The 16,815-nt window shown below is 43.0% G+C and overlaps 1 protein-coding gene across 1 annotated transcript in view; it reads right to left on the bottom strand.

Moving 5' to 3' along the window:
• The window catches only part of BLACAT1 (BLACAT1 overlapping LEMD1 locus), a 121,941-nt gene that overhangs the window by 62,247 nt on the left and 42,879 nt on the right, over positions 1-16,815 (bottom strand). The window lies entirely within an intron of this gene.

Below are 16,815 nucleotides of genomic sequence, written 5' to 3'. Positions count from 1 at the left end.
AAATCCTGTATATTAAAAATAAATGTCTGACCCATTTAAATGATTAGGTTACTGTCTGGAAAAAGGTGGCTTTTTCATATTTTCATTGTCATATTACATGCTTTATACAGTATATTGTTACAATGGACAACATCCAATAGGTTATAGAAAAGGAAAAGTCTGCCTGTCCCAGTACCTTTTTCTATTTATCAGTTTGCATATATATTGTACCATGACAATCTTTAGAAATTATTGATAAACTGAAGGGTGATTGTCCCATGTGCGGTTCATGGCTTTCAGCCCTATGTGAGGTAGAATTTCAATCACATAGGAATAAAAAGCCATATACCACAGCATGGGGATCTCTTAGAGCAGGGGTGTCAAACTCAATTTTATTGCGGGCCGCATCAGCATTATGGTTGCCCTTAAAGGGGCCAGTAGTATCTGTAAAACTACATGTTGGGAGCACCCCCCCCCCCTTACATCCGATATCAAGAGCTCCCCCGACCATCAGAAGTCAAAGTCCCGACCATCCTTACATCGCAATGCACTCCCCTTACCTTGTGTTGCTGCTGGGAAGAAGCTGGGGGCAGATCTGAGAAGCAGAAAGTGCAGGGTTTCGAGGAGGCCCAGGGGAGGGCTGGAGTCAGCTGAATGCTGAGACCAGGAGAGGCAGAGACAAAGGGGAGCTATGGCTGCACAGAAAGGGACAGGATCTGTAGGAGGAGTTCTGTCCTTCTCTCTGCTGCTGACTGCAGAGATGGGTGGGCAGAGATAAGCTTCTCCACAGCTGCATAAGGGGGGGGTACCGCAGCTACAGAAGAGGTGCGAGGGCCACATGAAATTGCCTGGAGGGCCAGACTTGGCCCACGGGCCTTGTGTTTGACACGAGTCTTAGAGTGATAAAGGGGGATTAGGAAGCAAGTGCTTTACAAACTGCAACTGACAATTGTGACTAGTAATATCAAGAGTGCTTTTGGGTTCCCTGACCCTATCCTCTTTGGAGTATTTTACATTTTCTGTGCATGGCAAGGCAAGGAGAACTTAGTAATGTTGTACATGGTCCCTTACCAGCGTAAAAACCGACAGACTTACCGGGAATGGTGTTTCTACGAACCTTCCAGGACGGCAACACATAATAGATGAGAGGCTCCACCCTACAGGAAACAAACTGTTTATTTATCTCATGTTATTTTCGTGTATGCAATTTATGTATCAATAAAATTTACTACTTCATCCTTTTGGAATTCTTTGCGTGCCTATAAAGTCTCAACCCCTTAGGGGAATCCTTTTCTTGCTATCTGCAATCGGGATGTGGCACCTTCCTTTGGGGCCTTGTTGAGGACTAACCCTTTGCCCCTACAGGAAACACAATCAGTTCACAGCTGTTAATAGGCCCACCCTTCCCCTTGTCCCTCAGTTGTAAAAAAGTAATTCTTCCAACCAATTTACAAGGGGTATACATTTACTTAGGTACTCACCACCTTTTGTTTACATTCTTTCCTCACCCTTTTAACTGGACAGGAAGTAGGCCTGCCGTCCTGGAAGGTTCGTAGAAACACCGTTACCGGTAAGGCGAACAATCAGTTTTCTCCCTTCACCTTCCAGGACAGCAACACATGAGAGGATAATAAAGTAACCACAGGCCTACCTTAGGGTGGGACCACTGCCTGAAAGATCTTCCTGCCAAATGCCAGGCTTGCAGTGAGTTTTACCTCCACTCCATTATGAGTGATAAGGATATCTTTGATCAAGAGGCTGATCAGCAGGTTTGCCCCTCCGAAGTCTCTGCCTTCTCTGCTTTCAGATGCAGGACTTATGTAGAGTGGAAACTTAGAGATTGAATCTGAATACCTGTGAAATCAGGTGGTTAGAAAGATTGACTGTCTAAATTATCTAGTAATCGTGGTCTGTCATGTCTGTGCCACTTGTTAGGACCACTAAAAGGCCTAACCAAAGACTTGCACTGTGAAACAAGGACACTACTTTGATTAACAAAGAGGATCTGGCTAAAACACTACTCTGTCCAGGAGAAAGATTTAAAAGGAGGCTCCCTGACAGACACACCTTGCGGGTCCCCGTTCAACTACTATTTATTTTCCATAGTGATGGGTAAAGGGAAGCCCACTTAAAGGAAATAGATTAAGGGAAGGTTATTTCCTGGGCTCAGAAGCTGGACAGGCATGTACCCAAAATACACCAAACCTATGACTTCCCCCACACCTGAATGATGGCATGTTAGTTGTGAAAAATGCACTATATGCCAGAAACTCTTTATACACCTGCCTGCAGATGCAATCAAATTAAGCAGGAAGGAGCCTAGTAAAATAATGCTTTTTAACCATACCGTAGAGATCAGGTGTCCTACCTGATGTCTGTAACCATAATCTACTTCAACACCATTGGGTGCCCTTTGGTGACAATGAGGGATACATTAAGCAGATCCCTACTTCAGAGTAAGTCAATATCAGTAGCAGGACACTCACATTGGCTTACTACAACCAGTTACGCCAAGAGACTGTTCTGAAGGATGCATATAGAACTGTAACACTATTAAGCTGGGTATACGTGTCAGATAAGTGCTGATACCGCCTCTTTGGGCCAGAATACTTCTATGAACAAAGTTCTTAAGGAAAGAGGAGGATATTTTAGAACCTTCTTCTAGTATCCTACAACCTTTTCAGGTTTCAAGCAGAGGGAATGCCTCTGGTATGCCTGAATGTAAGGGATTTAATTTTCTGACATCGGAGGTTTCTGCAGTCAGAACTCCTGGCCCCATGTCCCTGGGAAAATAAAAAAGTGATACATGTATAACTAATATAACATAGAAGATCATACATTGTGCGTTACCGACGCAAAACACACGAAAATAGATGTAGACAAAAAAGGACATAAGCATAGACAACAATGAAAAGAGAAAGGGGGTTGGAGGCATATGTGGTCTGTAATGGTACCGTAACAAATTGGGTGAGAGAGGGTATTTTTTAAAAAATCATTTTACAAAAATTATAAAAACATAGTGGAGAGCATCTCCATAAAAACATTAGTACAATATATACTGTGAAGTATTCTAGATGCATTAGATACTTAAACACTTTTGCTCAACATGTTTCGCGGGATATTCGCCGCTTCTTCTTCAGGAGCCTATTGTATCAAAACAGAGCATCTAATACTGAAAAACAAATACATATTAAATTTATATATCAAAATTACATCATGTTTACAGACATATTGAATGTAATGTTTACAGAACATGCAGAATTATTACATGCATACCCTTATCCAGGGCAGTCCTGGGATAAATGCTACATAAATAAATGCTCCCAGCCCTGCTCTGGATAAGGGTATGCATGTAATAATTCTGCATGTTATGAATTTTGTATCACAATTTTATTATGTCTGTAAACATGATGTAATAGAATGCAATTTTGATATATAAATCAATATGCATTTGTTTTTCAGTATTAGATGCTCTGTTTTGCTGATACAATAACCTCCTGAAGAAGAAGCAGCGAATATCCCGCGAAACATGTTGAGCAAAAGGGTTTGTAAGCATCGAGAATACGTCACAGTATATTTTGTACTAATGTTTTTATGGAGATACGCTCCGCTATGGTCTTATAAATTTTGTAAAATAAAATTTAATAAACACCCTCTCTCACCCAATTTGTTACGGTACCAATAAAGTCCACATATGCCTCAACCCCTTTTCGCTTTTCAAATTACTAGGGTGTATTTACCCTCTTATTTTGATGTATTATTTGACACCTCTATGTAAAGCATAGACAACAATGTTGTGTATTTCTGAAGTGCAGAAAACATAAAATACACAACATTGAAGTTTAAAAGCGCAAAAAGCTAGGGCTATATAATAGGAAGACACAAACCAAATGTAAAAAACCGAAAAGACACAAAAACATCCATGTTGTGTATTTCTGAAGTGTAACAAGATCAGCAATTTAACCAATATAAAGACAGAATGGACACGAACTTCCATGCTGTGTATTGCTGATGCCTGACAAAAGGTACAGACATATAACCAAAATCAACAGAAAAGATACAAACTTCAAGTTTGTGCATTTCTGATAAGCCACAAGGTACAGTCCTAACAGAAAGACACTAACAACATCAATGTTGTGCGTTTCTAATTAGCAACAAGGTAAAGTCATATAACACAAAGACATTGCCAATGTCAATGCTGCGCATATCTGGTTAGCAACAGGGTACAGTCATAAAACCAACAATAAAAGTCGCTAACGGTACCATATTATAACCAACAGAAATGTCAAAAGCAACCTTTAATGTTGTGCATCTCTGGATATCAACAGGGTCACGCGTTTCTGATTTAGCAGCCTGGGTACAGGCATGTAACCAACAGAAATGTTACCAACTTCAATGTTGTGCGTTCTTCCTTTTTTTTTTTTTTTTTTTTAAAGTAGATTTTATTGGAGAGTGAGCAGTACAAAAACAGTTGCATTAGGAACACTTTACATTGAGGATACAATGCAAACAGCAAGCTTACTACGGCACAAGATGCCAAACTAAGAGTAACAGGGTGGGAGAGGGGAAAAGAAGGGTGGAGAGAAAGAGGGGAGGAGAGAAGGCTGCATAGAGAAAGGACCCAGATGAATAAAGTAATCTTACAGGTCAATCTTTTTGGTGTGCATTTCTAATGTACAGAAAAATAGGGTATATAGAAATACATCCACAACTTTCAATGTGGTGTATTTCTAGTAAGGTCTTAAGGAGCACAGACCTGGAGATCAATTAAGCCAGCCCCAGGAAGACACAATCTTAGCTTGGAGGCAGACACCTGAAGGGCTTAACAAGCAAACATTAAATACAGGTTAGTATATGTAGCTCTTGTATAGAGGTTTGCACCCAGAGGTTTCTAGTTCATCAAGGGGTGGGCAGTAGCCCAAACCACCAGAGGTCCCAATTTACTCTTACATGCCAACTGATCTAACAGCAGTGCAAGGAAGAAATAATAGGTTGGAGCTTGTTAAGATGTTGCACATAGCAAGCAACCCTAGAAGAAGAAAATGTTCCCCAAGGGTACCCCCTTACTGTGTCTCTCCACCATGTGTGGAAAACCTTAGGAGGAAGACTTTTAGAGTCTTCTTGCTCTTTAATGAACCATCTTGGAGATACGTGCCAGAATCATAGCAGCTGGCCTAATATATTAAGATTATCGTGTGTGCATTGCTGGCCAGGGAAAAATCTGTGGTAAAAAATCTGTGGTTCCTGCAGACCACCTTACATCCCTTTTAACTCCTTAGGAATGTCTAACTTGTTCAGTGGCAGAAATAGCCTGTAAGAGACTGTGTCTCTAACAGGTGTCACAGATGTCAAAGCCCAAGAAACCACCTGGCTGCTATAAGGTATACTGCTGCTAAGCTCCCAAGGCAAAGGAAAGTACTCACCACTGTTTTTCCCCCTTTACCACAGCCACAGGACTTGCTTTTCTATCCTCAAGGTTACATGAGGAGGACAGCGGCCAAACTCACCCTTCCCAAGTTGCTGTCCTGACTGGGGAGCTGCAAAGTTAAGCAGGCCATAGACGATTCGAATTTCGTTCGAAAATCGTAAATGGCAGTGTTATCGAACGATTTTCGTATCGTTAGTGTGGTATGTAAAACGTTCGATTTTCGTACGACAGCAAAAATTCACATATCCAACATGTTGGGTTTTTTTGCGAAAATCGGCCGAATTTCGTATGATTAGTGGGGGAGTTGTATGATTTCGCCTAACAAAACACAGAACAGTATAGAGTGTGTCCGGTAGAGATGTGGTAAATAGTGTTTTGTCGTACGATTTTCGGCTCACATTGATGGTACACTCGATGATGTGCACGAGTGCCGCTTTCGTTTATCGAACGATAAATCGTACGAAATTCGAACCGTCTATGGCCTGCTTTAGGCTGTGTGCTTCTTACTGCAGCAGTAGCATACAAACACCTTCTAGTATCCCACCTTTTTTTGAAAGGGGGTTGGGGGGGGGGGCCCTAGCAGACAGCCTTTCTCCTCTTCTGCTGTCCCTCTAAGGCATTCTGCCATTTTCTGAACCCACCTCAGAAGAGGCACTTACCTGGTCCCGATTTTCTGTTGTCTGTGCCATCTTTCCATCCTCCTTCTCCATGAGGTGGGTCCAGACGGAGTTCACACTCTAGCAGGCTCTTGGTAGCTGAAGAGCCTGTTACTATCCCGCCGCTATGCGGGTCCGCGTCTCCTCCGCGCCTTACACCCACTTCCAGGTCATGCTGTGTGTGTCCTCAGCCTCTTCCCTGTTCAGACGGGAAGTTCCGTTTTCAGAACAAGGCTTGGGGCAAAAGATGTTATGCGGCCACAGGAGCCGACCTGTGAGAAGCCCAAAAGGCATGCAGGTAGAGTGCGGCCCTCACCGGCGTTCCTGAACCTGCCTCACAGGAGTACCATCCGACTCTCTAGGTCTTCTGGTCAGAGAGAAAAAAAAAATGTTATCACTGTGGGAGAAACAATCAATACTGAGGGACAAGGGGGAAGGGTGGGGCCTTTTAACAGCTGTGAACGGATTGTGTTTCCTGTAGGGTGGAGCCTCTCATCTCCCATGTGTTGCAGTCTTGGAAGGGGAAGGGAAAAATGCATTTTTCTGAGTTGCCCCTTGCAGGTCTTTTCAGAAATCAAGCTGCTTTTGGGAATAAAATGTGCTAAAATGTAATGTTTAACCACTTTACCACCGGAGGATTTTCCTGCTGTACGTCCAGGCCACTTTTTGCGATTCGGCACTGTGCGAATTTAACTGACAATTGCGCGGTCATGCAACGCTGTACACAAACAAAATTTACGTCCTTTTTTCCCCCACAAACAGAGCTTTCTTTTGGTGGCATTTGATCACCTGTGCGATTTTTTTTGCGATAATAAAAAAAAGCGACAATTTTGAAAAAAATAATAATATTTTTCTACTTTGACAGTTAAAAAATATCCAATATATTAAATTGTTGTCATATTTAGGCCAAAATGTATTTAGCTACATGTCTTTGACAAAAAAAAAAATTCTCAATGAGCATATTTTTAACCGCTTTAAGACTGGAAGATTTTACCCCATTCCTGACCAGGCCATATTTTGCGATTCGGCACTGCGTTATTTTAACGGACAATTGCGCAGTCAAGCGATGCTGTACCCAAATTAAATGTATGTCCTTTTTTCCCCACAAGTAGAGCTTTCTTTTGGTGGTATTTGATCACCTGTGCGATTTTTACTTTTTGCGCTATTAACAAAAAAAGAGCGACAATTTTGAAAAAACAACAATATTTTTCACATTTTTTTATATGAAATCCCCCCCCCCCCCCAAAAAAAAAAATGTAAAAATCAAAATTTAACATCTTAGGCCAATTTGTTTTCTGCTACATATTTTTGGTTTGCGCAAAAGTTATCGCAGCTACTAACTACGGGAAATTTATGTAATTTATATTGTTTTTTTTTTTAAACTAGTAATGGCGGCGATCTGCGATTTTTTTTGCGGGACTGCGATGGACAGATCGGACCCTTGACTGACATTTTTGGGGTTACCAGTGACTACAGTAATCAGTGCTATAAATATGCACTGTTACTGTAAAAATGACACTGGTAGGGAAGGGGTTAACTTTAATTGGTGATCAAGGGTTTAATGTATGCCTGGTGCTTATTAACATGGGTGGGGGGGGGGGGGGGGAAGGGGACTGTGTGACATAGGCACAGATCGCATGTTCAGCTATGCTGAATCCTGCAATCTGTCCCTGCCTGTCACTTAGGAGTTGTTTACACAAGCGGGCGGATCTCCACACTCGATCCCTGAGGATCGGGGAAGAGCGGCGGTGATAACCGGCGCTCCTCCCCTGGCCCGACTCCCGCTGTGACTGAATACAGCGGGAGTGAGCCCCCGGCAGCACGCACGCGCCGCCCACAAGGGGAGGAGTCCAGCGACGTAGGTCTATGTTGCTGGATGATATCGAGCCACTTTGCCACAGTAGGGTCAACGTGACCGGTTGGCAAGTGGTTAATAAAAGGGTACACTTTTTTTAGCAGCAGGAGTACATTGTGCTCACTTTCTTAAGCAGATCTGGCCATATGTATTCAGAAAAGTTTGAGGACATTTATTTGGCACAACTTAAAGTATAGTTGATCCCCTACCTTGTTAAAAAAAAACATAAAATAGAAATGCAAGGCAAAAGGTTTGTTTAAATATATAGATTTATTTCACACATAGTATTAGTGTCGGTTCACACGATGGCGATCCGATTTCGGGGGCGACCCGTGAAGTCGCATGCACCGCGACTTTGGCGTGACTTGCACGGACTTCACATAATGGAAGGCAATGCAAGTAGTACAGGAACTATTTTCTAAGTCGGAGCGACTTGAGCCACTCCTATTAGAACGGTTCCCGTAGCACAGAACGGACCGCGACTTGTCAGGCTGACAGGTTGCCTGACAAGTCGTGGTAGTGTGAACCGGGACTTATGCAATCGTTTTAGCCAAGTGTGGGAAAAAAAAGCTTTCAGAAATGCAGAAGTGTTAATATTTTTATTTTTAGCAATAACAAAAATGGAAGTATATGAACAGAAGAGAAATCAAAATCAAAATTTGATGTGACCACCCTTTGCGCTCAAACAGTATAAATTCTTCTAAGCGCATTTGCACGCAGTTTTTGAAGGAACTCAGTAGGTAGGCTGTATGCTGTTTTCAGTTATTTGTACATTCCATTATCAACTTTCTTTCTCTTGTTGTTTCTATGCATTGTTGTACTGCTGCCATCTGCTGGCCAGAATTTGCATGCCGCACGCCTTGTTCTTGTTAAGGCCCCTTTCACACAGGCGGACCGTTCAGATCCGCCTGTCCGTTTTTTTTGGCGGATCTGAATGGTCCCCCCATGCATTCCTATGGGGCATCGGATGTCAGTGGAGACATGTCCGCTGACATCCGACCCGATCCGATCCGTCAAATCTGGATGGATGGAAACCCCATTTTCCATCCGTCCAGCGGATCGGATGGCATCAGATGAGAATGGACCGACGGTCCGTTCCCATCCGATTTCCCCCATAGAGATGCATGGGGAACTGACAGCGGTGTCTTCGCACACAGCGCGGAGACACAACTGTCCTCCTGCTGCTCAGCGGGGGATCGGCGGCTCGATCCCCCACTGAGAAAAACGGACTCCGTCCAACGGACGGAGTGTGTGAAAGGAGCCCAAGTAAAGTTTTTGACATCATGGGCGTGGTTTTTCAGACTGTGTGTCTTGTCACATCCAGCAGCCATCTTCAGTTCCTCATGGCTGTGTGACTGAAAACTCCACATTTTTGGACTTGTGAAAAGGCATCAGTTTTTGACCAGCAGGACAGTATTGATACCACTACTACAGAACAGTATTGCATCACCGTTTATTGCTGTATCTGGATTGAATAAACCCACGTTTGATTTCATCTTCATGCCCAAGTCTGGATTCATCTAACCTGAGCATCTGCCGGTCCTTCATGTGGGGACAGAACAGGTTGTTCCAAACATATTGGAGAACAACACACGGATCTTCTGTGGAAGTAGACTGCCTTAAATCCTTCTGTCTCTTCATGTAATGTTGAGATCAGGGCTCTGTGTGAGCCAAACCGTAGCTTCCAAGATTCCTTGTTCTTTACACTGAAGATAGTTCTTAATGACGTTGGCTGTGTGTTTGGGGTCGTTGTCCTGCTGCAGAATAAATTTAGGGCCAATCACATTCCACCCTGATTGTATGGCATGATGGATAACAGGACTCCTTGTTCTTCTTTATGCTGGAGATCTGCTTGTATTTCTCGGCATTGAGGATACCATTGATCCTGACCAAATCTCCAACTGCATTTGCAGAAATGCAGCCTCAAACATGCAAGGAACCTCCACCATGTTTCACTGTTGCCTGTAGACACTCATTGTTTTACTGCTCTCCAGCCCTTTGGTGAACAAACTCCCTCCTGCTACAGCCAAATATTTCAAATTTTAACTCATCAGTCCAGATCCCCTGCTGCCATTTTCTGCACCCCATTTCTTGTTTTTGTTTCCATAGTGGAATCCCTTATCCTTGTTTCCACATCAGGGGTATGGCTTTTTGGCCGCAGTTCCTCCATGAGCACCACTTGTAGTCAGAGTTCTTTGAACAATAGATGGCTGTACCTGGGTCCCACTGGATTCTGTTTGTTCTGTACATCTTCCAATGTCGAAGGGAAGGAAGCATGATGTGCCTTTCATCTGCTGCATTGAGGTTTCATTGACCGACTACTGTGTCTACGGTCCTCAACGTTGCCTAATCAAAAACAGTGTCCTTATTCCTAAGAAATACAGGCAGATAGTTATCCATCATGTCAAACCATCAGGGAGGCATGTGATTGTCCCCAAATGTATTCTGCAGCAGGACAATGACCCCAAACATACAAGCAATGTCATTAAGAACTATATTTAATGTGAAGAATAACAATCAACTTTGGGTGGCAAGGCACTGTCCAAAAGGTATCCGGTATAAAGTTGTGGACAGGCACAAGACAAGAGATTGAAACAAAAATGCTTCAAAAGGTTTTATCCATGCCTGGAAGCACAGTGAAGTCTATTATTAAGAAGTGGAAGGTATTTGGTAGAACACCGACCATTCCCTGGATCAAAATGTCGCGCCAAATTGGATAAAGAGCGAGGAAGAAACTGATCAGAGGCCTACAGCAACTCCGAAGCAGTTGCAATAATTTATGACAAAGAGCAGTCATTGTGCTCATGTGAAAATATCACAAGCAACATGGAAAAATGTTTATTGGTCAGGTGAGGCTAAATTTTTAATTATTTGGCCTCAACACAAAAAAAACGATACGTCTGGTGGAAATCCAGCCAAATAACGCAATTTGTACTGTAAAGCATTGAGATGGTAATTATCCTGTTTTGGGGGGTGGGGGTGTTTCTCTGCAGGACAGGAATACTTGTCAGGATAGAAGGAAAAATTGGTGGGGCAAAATACCGTCAAATTCTTGAAGAAAATCCGCTGCCCTCTGACAGAAAGTTGTCAATGGGAAGGAAATTTATTTTCCAACATGACAATGACCCTAAGCACAGACAAAAAATGACCACACAGAGGTTGAAGGAAAGAAAGCTGAATGTCCTTGCATGGCCTAGTCAGAGCCCAGACAAACCCCATTGAAAATCTGTGGAATTACTTGAAGACTGCAGTCCACAAACGGTCACTATCAATTTATTGAGCAGTTCTGCAAAGATGTTTGGGCATATATTGCAAAGTTTAGATGTGCAAAGTAAGAGACATATCCCAACAGACTAAAGGCTGCAATTAAAGCAAAAGGTGGTTCAAGAAAATACTAAAACAAGGGGGTGATCTTTTCCAATTCTGTTTTTGATATTGTTTTATTTTACATGTTTTGGTTACATCTTTCACTTGGCTGTTATAAGTTATAACTGTAGCACTACTCCCTGGGGAGCTGCTGGTGACGGGTTCCCCTGGGTTACCCATAGCAACAGTACAACAGTTCAGCAACTTCAAAGTGCCTGGCTTAGTCAAGAAACAGTCTAGGGGTTTTGGTTTTTGTGGTTTTATTGAGAACTTGGATAGGAAAAGGGAATGAGTGGGATACTCCAACTTGAATAAACTATGCACAATTTGCTGGGATGTTTATATGTACTTGAGTGCGGCAAGGCTGCTGCTTCACCTTGTCAATAGTGATGAAGTAGTAATAAATGAACCGCTTTAGATAAGCTGTACTACAGAACACTCTTCAGGGCCCTTCCTGGCACCCCCTTTGTTCCTACTCTTCAGGGCTTTCTACATGGCACCCCCTTTACTGTAATACTCCCCGTGTGAGCTAGCTCCTTGATCCCCTGACTTCACTGGAATGGTCCCCCTTCCTGGGCCAGACCCTTTGGCAGGTCCCTCAGTACTCATGGACACTGTTTTTCCCAAAAGACTCTGCCAGCAGCTCCACCATCAGTAATGCCCCGTACACACGTGCAGATTATCTGAAGACTTTTGCCTGCAGACTTACCAAAACCATATAATAGGAGGTCAAACCTAAACACTTTCAATTTGTATGCGATCTGGGAGGCCCTTGCACTACATAGAAAAGGTAAGTCTGCAGACAAAAGTCTTCAGATAATCTGCACGTGTGTATGGGGAATTACACCGGATCCTCTGCAGCTCAGCTCCACACCTGGTTCACTAGGTCAACCGCCCAAGACCACCTTCCTCACACACTGCAGGAGGAGAGACCAGCTGCCTGCCTTCTCCTGGGACTCGGCTTCCTGCCAAAGACGCCCTATCACATGTCCCCTCAGTATTTATGGTTAATCCCAGGATGCATTGCGAGAATGCCCTCCCACTGGGACTGCCATAAAACATGATGTGTCACTGGCTAGGTTTCCTCCACTGTCCAACAAGCTCCCTCATTCGATGCAGTGGGGACACTCCCTCAGACGCAGTGAATCACACCTGGAAACATGTGACAGGCAACCTAATAGATCAGGCTCCCCTGATAAGCAGCAGGAGCAATAGATGCTTTAACCACTTTACCACCGAAGGATTTTGCTGTCTTCCGTCCAGGCCACTTTTTGCGATTCGGCGCTGTGCGACTTCAACTGACAATTGCGCGGTCGTGCGACGCCGTACCCAAACGAAATTTGCGTCCTTATGTTAACAATATTTTTAACATTTTTTTTATATGAAATTCCCCCCAAAAAAGATGTAAAAACCAATTTTTTAAAAAATTTTTGGCCAATTTGTTTTCTGCTACCTATGTTTGGTAAAAAAAAAAAAAAAAAAAAAAATCGCAATAAGCGTATTTTGATTGGTTTGCGCAAAAGTTATTGCGTTTACTAACAAAGGGAAAGATTTCTGTCATTTTTGGTGTTTTTTTTTTTAACGCGTAATGGCGGCGATCTGCGATTTTTTTTGCGGGACTGCGACATTGCGGCGGACAGACCGGACCCCTGACTGACATTTTTGACACTTTTGGGGGTACCAGTGACATTACTGCAGTAATCAGTGCTATAAATATGCACTGTTACTGTAAAAATGACACTGGCAGGGAAGGGGTTAATTTTATTGGAGAGGGAGGGGTTAATGTATGCCTGGTGCTTACTGACGTGTAGGGGGGGAGGTGACTGTGTGAGTCATGGACAGATCGGATGTCCAGCTATGCTGAACAGTCCGATCTGTCACTCCCTGTCACTATGGAGATCCGCCCGCTGTGTTTACACACAGCGGGCGGATCTCCAGACTCGATCCCCGACGATCGGGTAAGAGCAGCGGCGATCGCCGCTGCTCCTCCCCTGGCCCGACTCCCGCTGTGAATGAAAACAGCGGGAGCGAGCCTCTGGCGGCGCGCAAGCGCCGCCCAGAAGGGGGAGTGTCCAGTCACGTTAATACTACGTGGCTGGACGATAACGAACCACTCTGCCGCAGTAGTATTACTGTGAGCGGTTGTAGAGTGGTTAAATAGCACCTACCTAACTAGGAGGGTGCTACATAACATACAGCTGAACAAAAAAAAAAAAAACTGAATTCATTTAATGCTGCAAAGCAAGAAAATGGGATTTTAAAAAGGGGTGTGGCTCTTTTTTATACCCACTGTATTTTTTGTATTTAGCGCTGCACTTAATAAAATGTACAGTATATATTACACACACACGTACACTGTATATACTGAACAAAATAAGGCTCCAATCACACTTGTGCCATTTGTAATGCGATTTTGGACAAAGTTGCATGACAAATCGCACCCCATTCTTTTCAATGGCACCTGTTTAAATGAGTGCGATTTTGGAGACGCTGATTTAACATGACCTCTGTTCTTAGTTAAATAAGGGCCTTAGGGAGCTGGGGTTTTAGACTGCAGTGGGAATGTCAGCAGGAGGCAAAGAAACAGCATTACACTGATCTTTACAGTGATTAGCTGTGCAGGGGGTGTCGTGTCAGCACACTGACTGTTGCATTACACACAGGCTGTGCTTCCAAGTAGAATGCAACGAAGAAAACCGAACACGTCGTGCTGGGTGCGTTTCCATGCTGAGTGTGGTCAGTTTGAAATAAGAAACCTTGGGAACAGGCAGATTCACCAGGAATTTCACAAGAAAGAAGCAATGCAAGGAGAACAGAATACTTTTTTTCTTACAAGTACATGGTACAGCAGTCACATATAGTAAAAATAATGCCAAAAATGCTCAAGCAGATTAATACAGCAAAATAAATAAAAAAAGAAAAAAAAAAAAAAGTGCATAAATTAGGAAAAGAGTACAAAATGATATTCACATATTTTTATTATGACGTGAGCAATATCGGTTTATATACACAGAAATAGATGTTTCAGTAAACACACATATGCTGCCTAGGATAGCTTGTGCTGCAAAAGAACTTTGCCACAAGATTTCTGAGTGCAGAAAAAGAGGTCAGCGATCACTTTAACCACTTTAGGACCGCTCACTGTGCTGCTACTGCGGCACAGTGGCAGCCCTGTGTCCAGCGACGTAGACCTCGGTCACTGGACTCCTAGCTGTCTCAGCGGCGCGCCGCCGGGGGCTCACTCCCGCTGTGTTTAGACACAGCGGGAGTCGGGCCGGAGGAGGAGAGGTGGCAATCACCATCTCTCTTCCCCGATCGTTGGAGAAAGTGTGAGAAGATCCGCCCGTTTGTGTAAACAAAACAGGCGCATCTTCTCTGTGACAGACAGGAGGAGATCACAGGATTCAGCATAGCTGAACCTTCGATCTCCGTCTCTGTCACAGAACCCCCTCCCCCCACACGGCATACATTTAACCCCTTGTTCACCATCAGTGTTAACCCCTTCCCTGCCAGTGTCATTATTACAGTAACAGTGCATATTTTTAGCACCGATTACTGTTAATGTCACTGATCCCCTCAAAAATGTCAGTTAGGGGTCCAATCTGTCCACCGCAATGTCACAGTCCCGCAAAAAAAAAATCGCACAGGTGATCAAATACCACTAAAAGAAAGGTCTATTTGTGGGGAAAAAAAAAGGACGTAAATTTCATTTGGGTACAGCATCGCACGATCGCGCAATTGTCAGTTAAAGTAATGCAGTGCCGAATTGCAAAATATGGCCTGGTCAGGAAGGGGGTAAAATCTACCAGTCTTAAAGTGGATAAAAATACGCTCATTGAGAATTTTTTTGTCAAATTGTTGTAGCTAAATACATTTGGCCTAAATATATGACAACAATTTAATATATTGGATATTTTTTAACTGTCAAAGTAGAAAATGTCAATTTTTCACAAAATTTTTGCTCTTTTTTTATTAATATCGCAAAAAATAAAAAGCGCTGAGGTGATCAAATACCACCAAAAGAAAGCTCTGTTTGTGGGAGGAAAAAGGACGTGAATTTCGCTTGGGTAAATTATTGCATGACCGCGCAATTGTCAATTAAATTTGCGCAGTGCCAAGTTGAAAAAAGTGGCCTGGTCATTGAGCAATTGAGCAGCAAAATCTTCAGGGGCTAAAGTGGTTAAAGAAACTTTACACTTTGGCATTTTTCAATTATGTATAGTATGTGTGTACCACTTGGCCTGAAGCCCCAACCTGTATGAGAGCAAGGTAAGCCAATACATTAAAAAAATAAATAATATATATATATATATAATACACACACTAACAGTATCAATCTAAAACACTTCCAAATATTTTGTGGCTAATTTGAAATCTTGTTACAGATTTTTTTTAAAGGCAGTGATCAACTTAAGCTCCAGCTGCAACCCTGGTGAAGAGCTTCTCACGTGTTGGGGATGAAACACAGGAGGATTGATTTACGGATGGCAAATATTGTTGCTCACTTTGCAAGAGACTTTTCCCCTAGCTTAGGGAATGTAGCGAATATCCACTTTGCAAGCAGCAAAGTTTTTTTTTTTAAATGTATTTTTGTCTTCATGGGACTAGATGACGGAAACCAGCAGAGCTTCACCTCATTTTCTAAGCGAAGGGAAAATTCCCCTTGCAAAGTGAGCAGCCCTATTTGCCATGATTTGATTAAGTCAATCCTCATGCGTTTCAGCCCCAACACATGTGAGAAACCCATTGCGAGGGTTGCAGCTGGAGCCTTTACTAAATCAATCCATTGGGCCCGGTTTAAGCCCCGTACACACGTACCGATTGTCGGCCGCAAATATTCGGCCGCGACCGATCGGCCGATTGTAGGCTTGTTAGTATGATGCTTCCGACAGCGCATTTTCGGCCGAACAGAATCTGTCGTGCAGGCATTAAAATTTTTGTTGGCCGTCACCAGAACGGCCGATTGTTCGCCAGTCAGTACAGAATTCAGCCGACAATCAGCAGATTTGCAAGACTGGGCATGCTCAGAAAAGAAAAAAGACACGGGAAGTTAACCATCACTTCTGCAGTTGGCTGCTGTTGGCCGACAAAATTCGTGTGCAGTCTTTTGCAGTTTTCAACAGACACGACAGCTACGTGTGTACGGGGCTTTACTATAAGGAAATGCACAAGATAAAGAGAAATCGCTATTAAGGTTATCTGGAATGCACATGTTGCAATTTTACAAGAGTTTGCAAATTTTAAGCATGAGCAGTTTTTCATGGAACATGAAACCTGCATTGTCTTAACTTGGAGACTTGGTTACTGAAGTGTATAAAGATGTTAAAATGCATGCATTGCACTCATCACAAAAGTTGTATGTATTACATACATGCATCAACCCACACTAGACTGTTGTAAGCATTGGGATTGCATACAAAAATGTACAGTGCATGTACTGAACAAAGCTCCAAAAAGGAAACGTTTTTTTGTAATAGGAAGTTACTATCAACATTTTAGATGAGGCTAAATAGACTGCGGATATCACAATT

The sequence above is a fragment of the Pelophylax lessonae genome (genome assembly GCF_965119305.1).
Source record: "Pelophylax lessonae genome assembly, chromosome: 2".
In the NCBI taxonomy this organism is placed as follows: Eukaryota; Metazoa; Chordata; class Amphibia; order Anura; family Ranidae; genus Pelophylax; species Pelophylax lessonae.
Note: the sequence above shows the minus strand (reverse complement) of the source record. Positions and strands in the feature narration are given on the sequence as shown.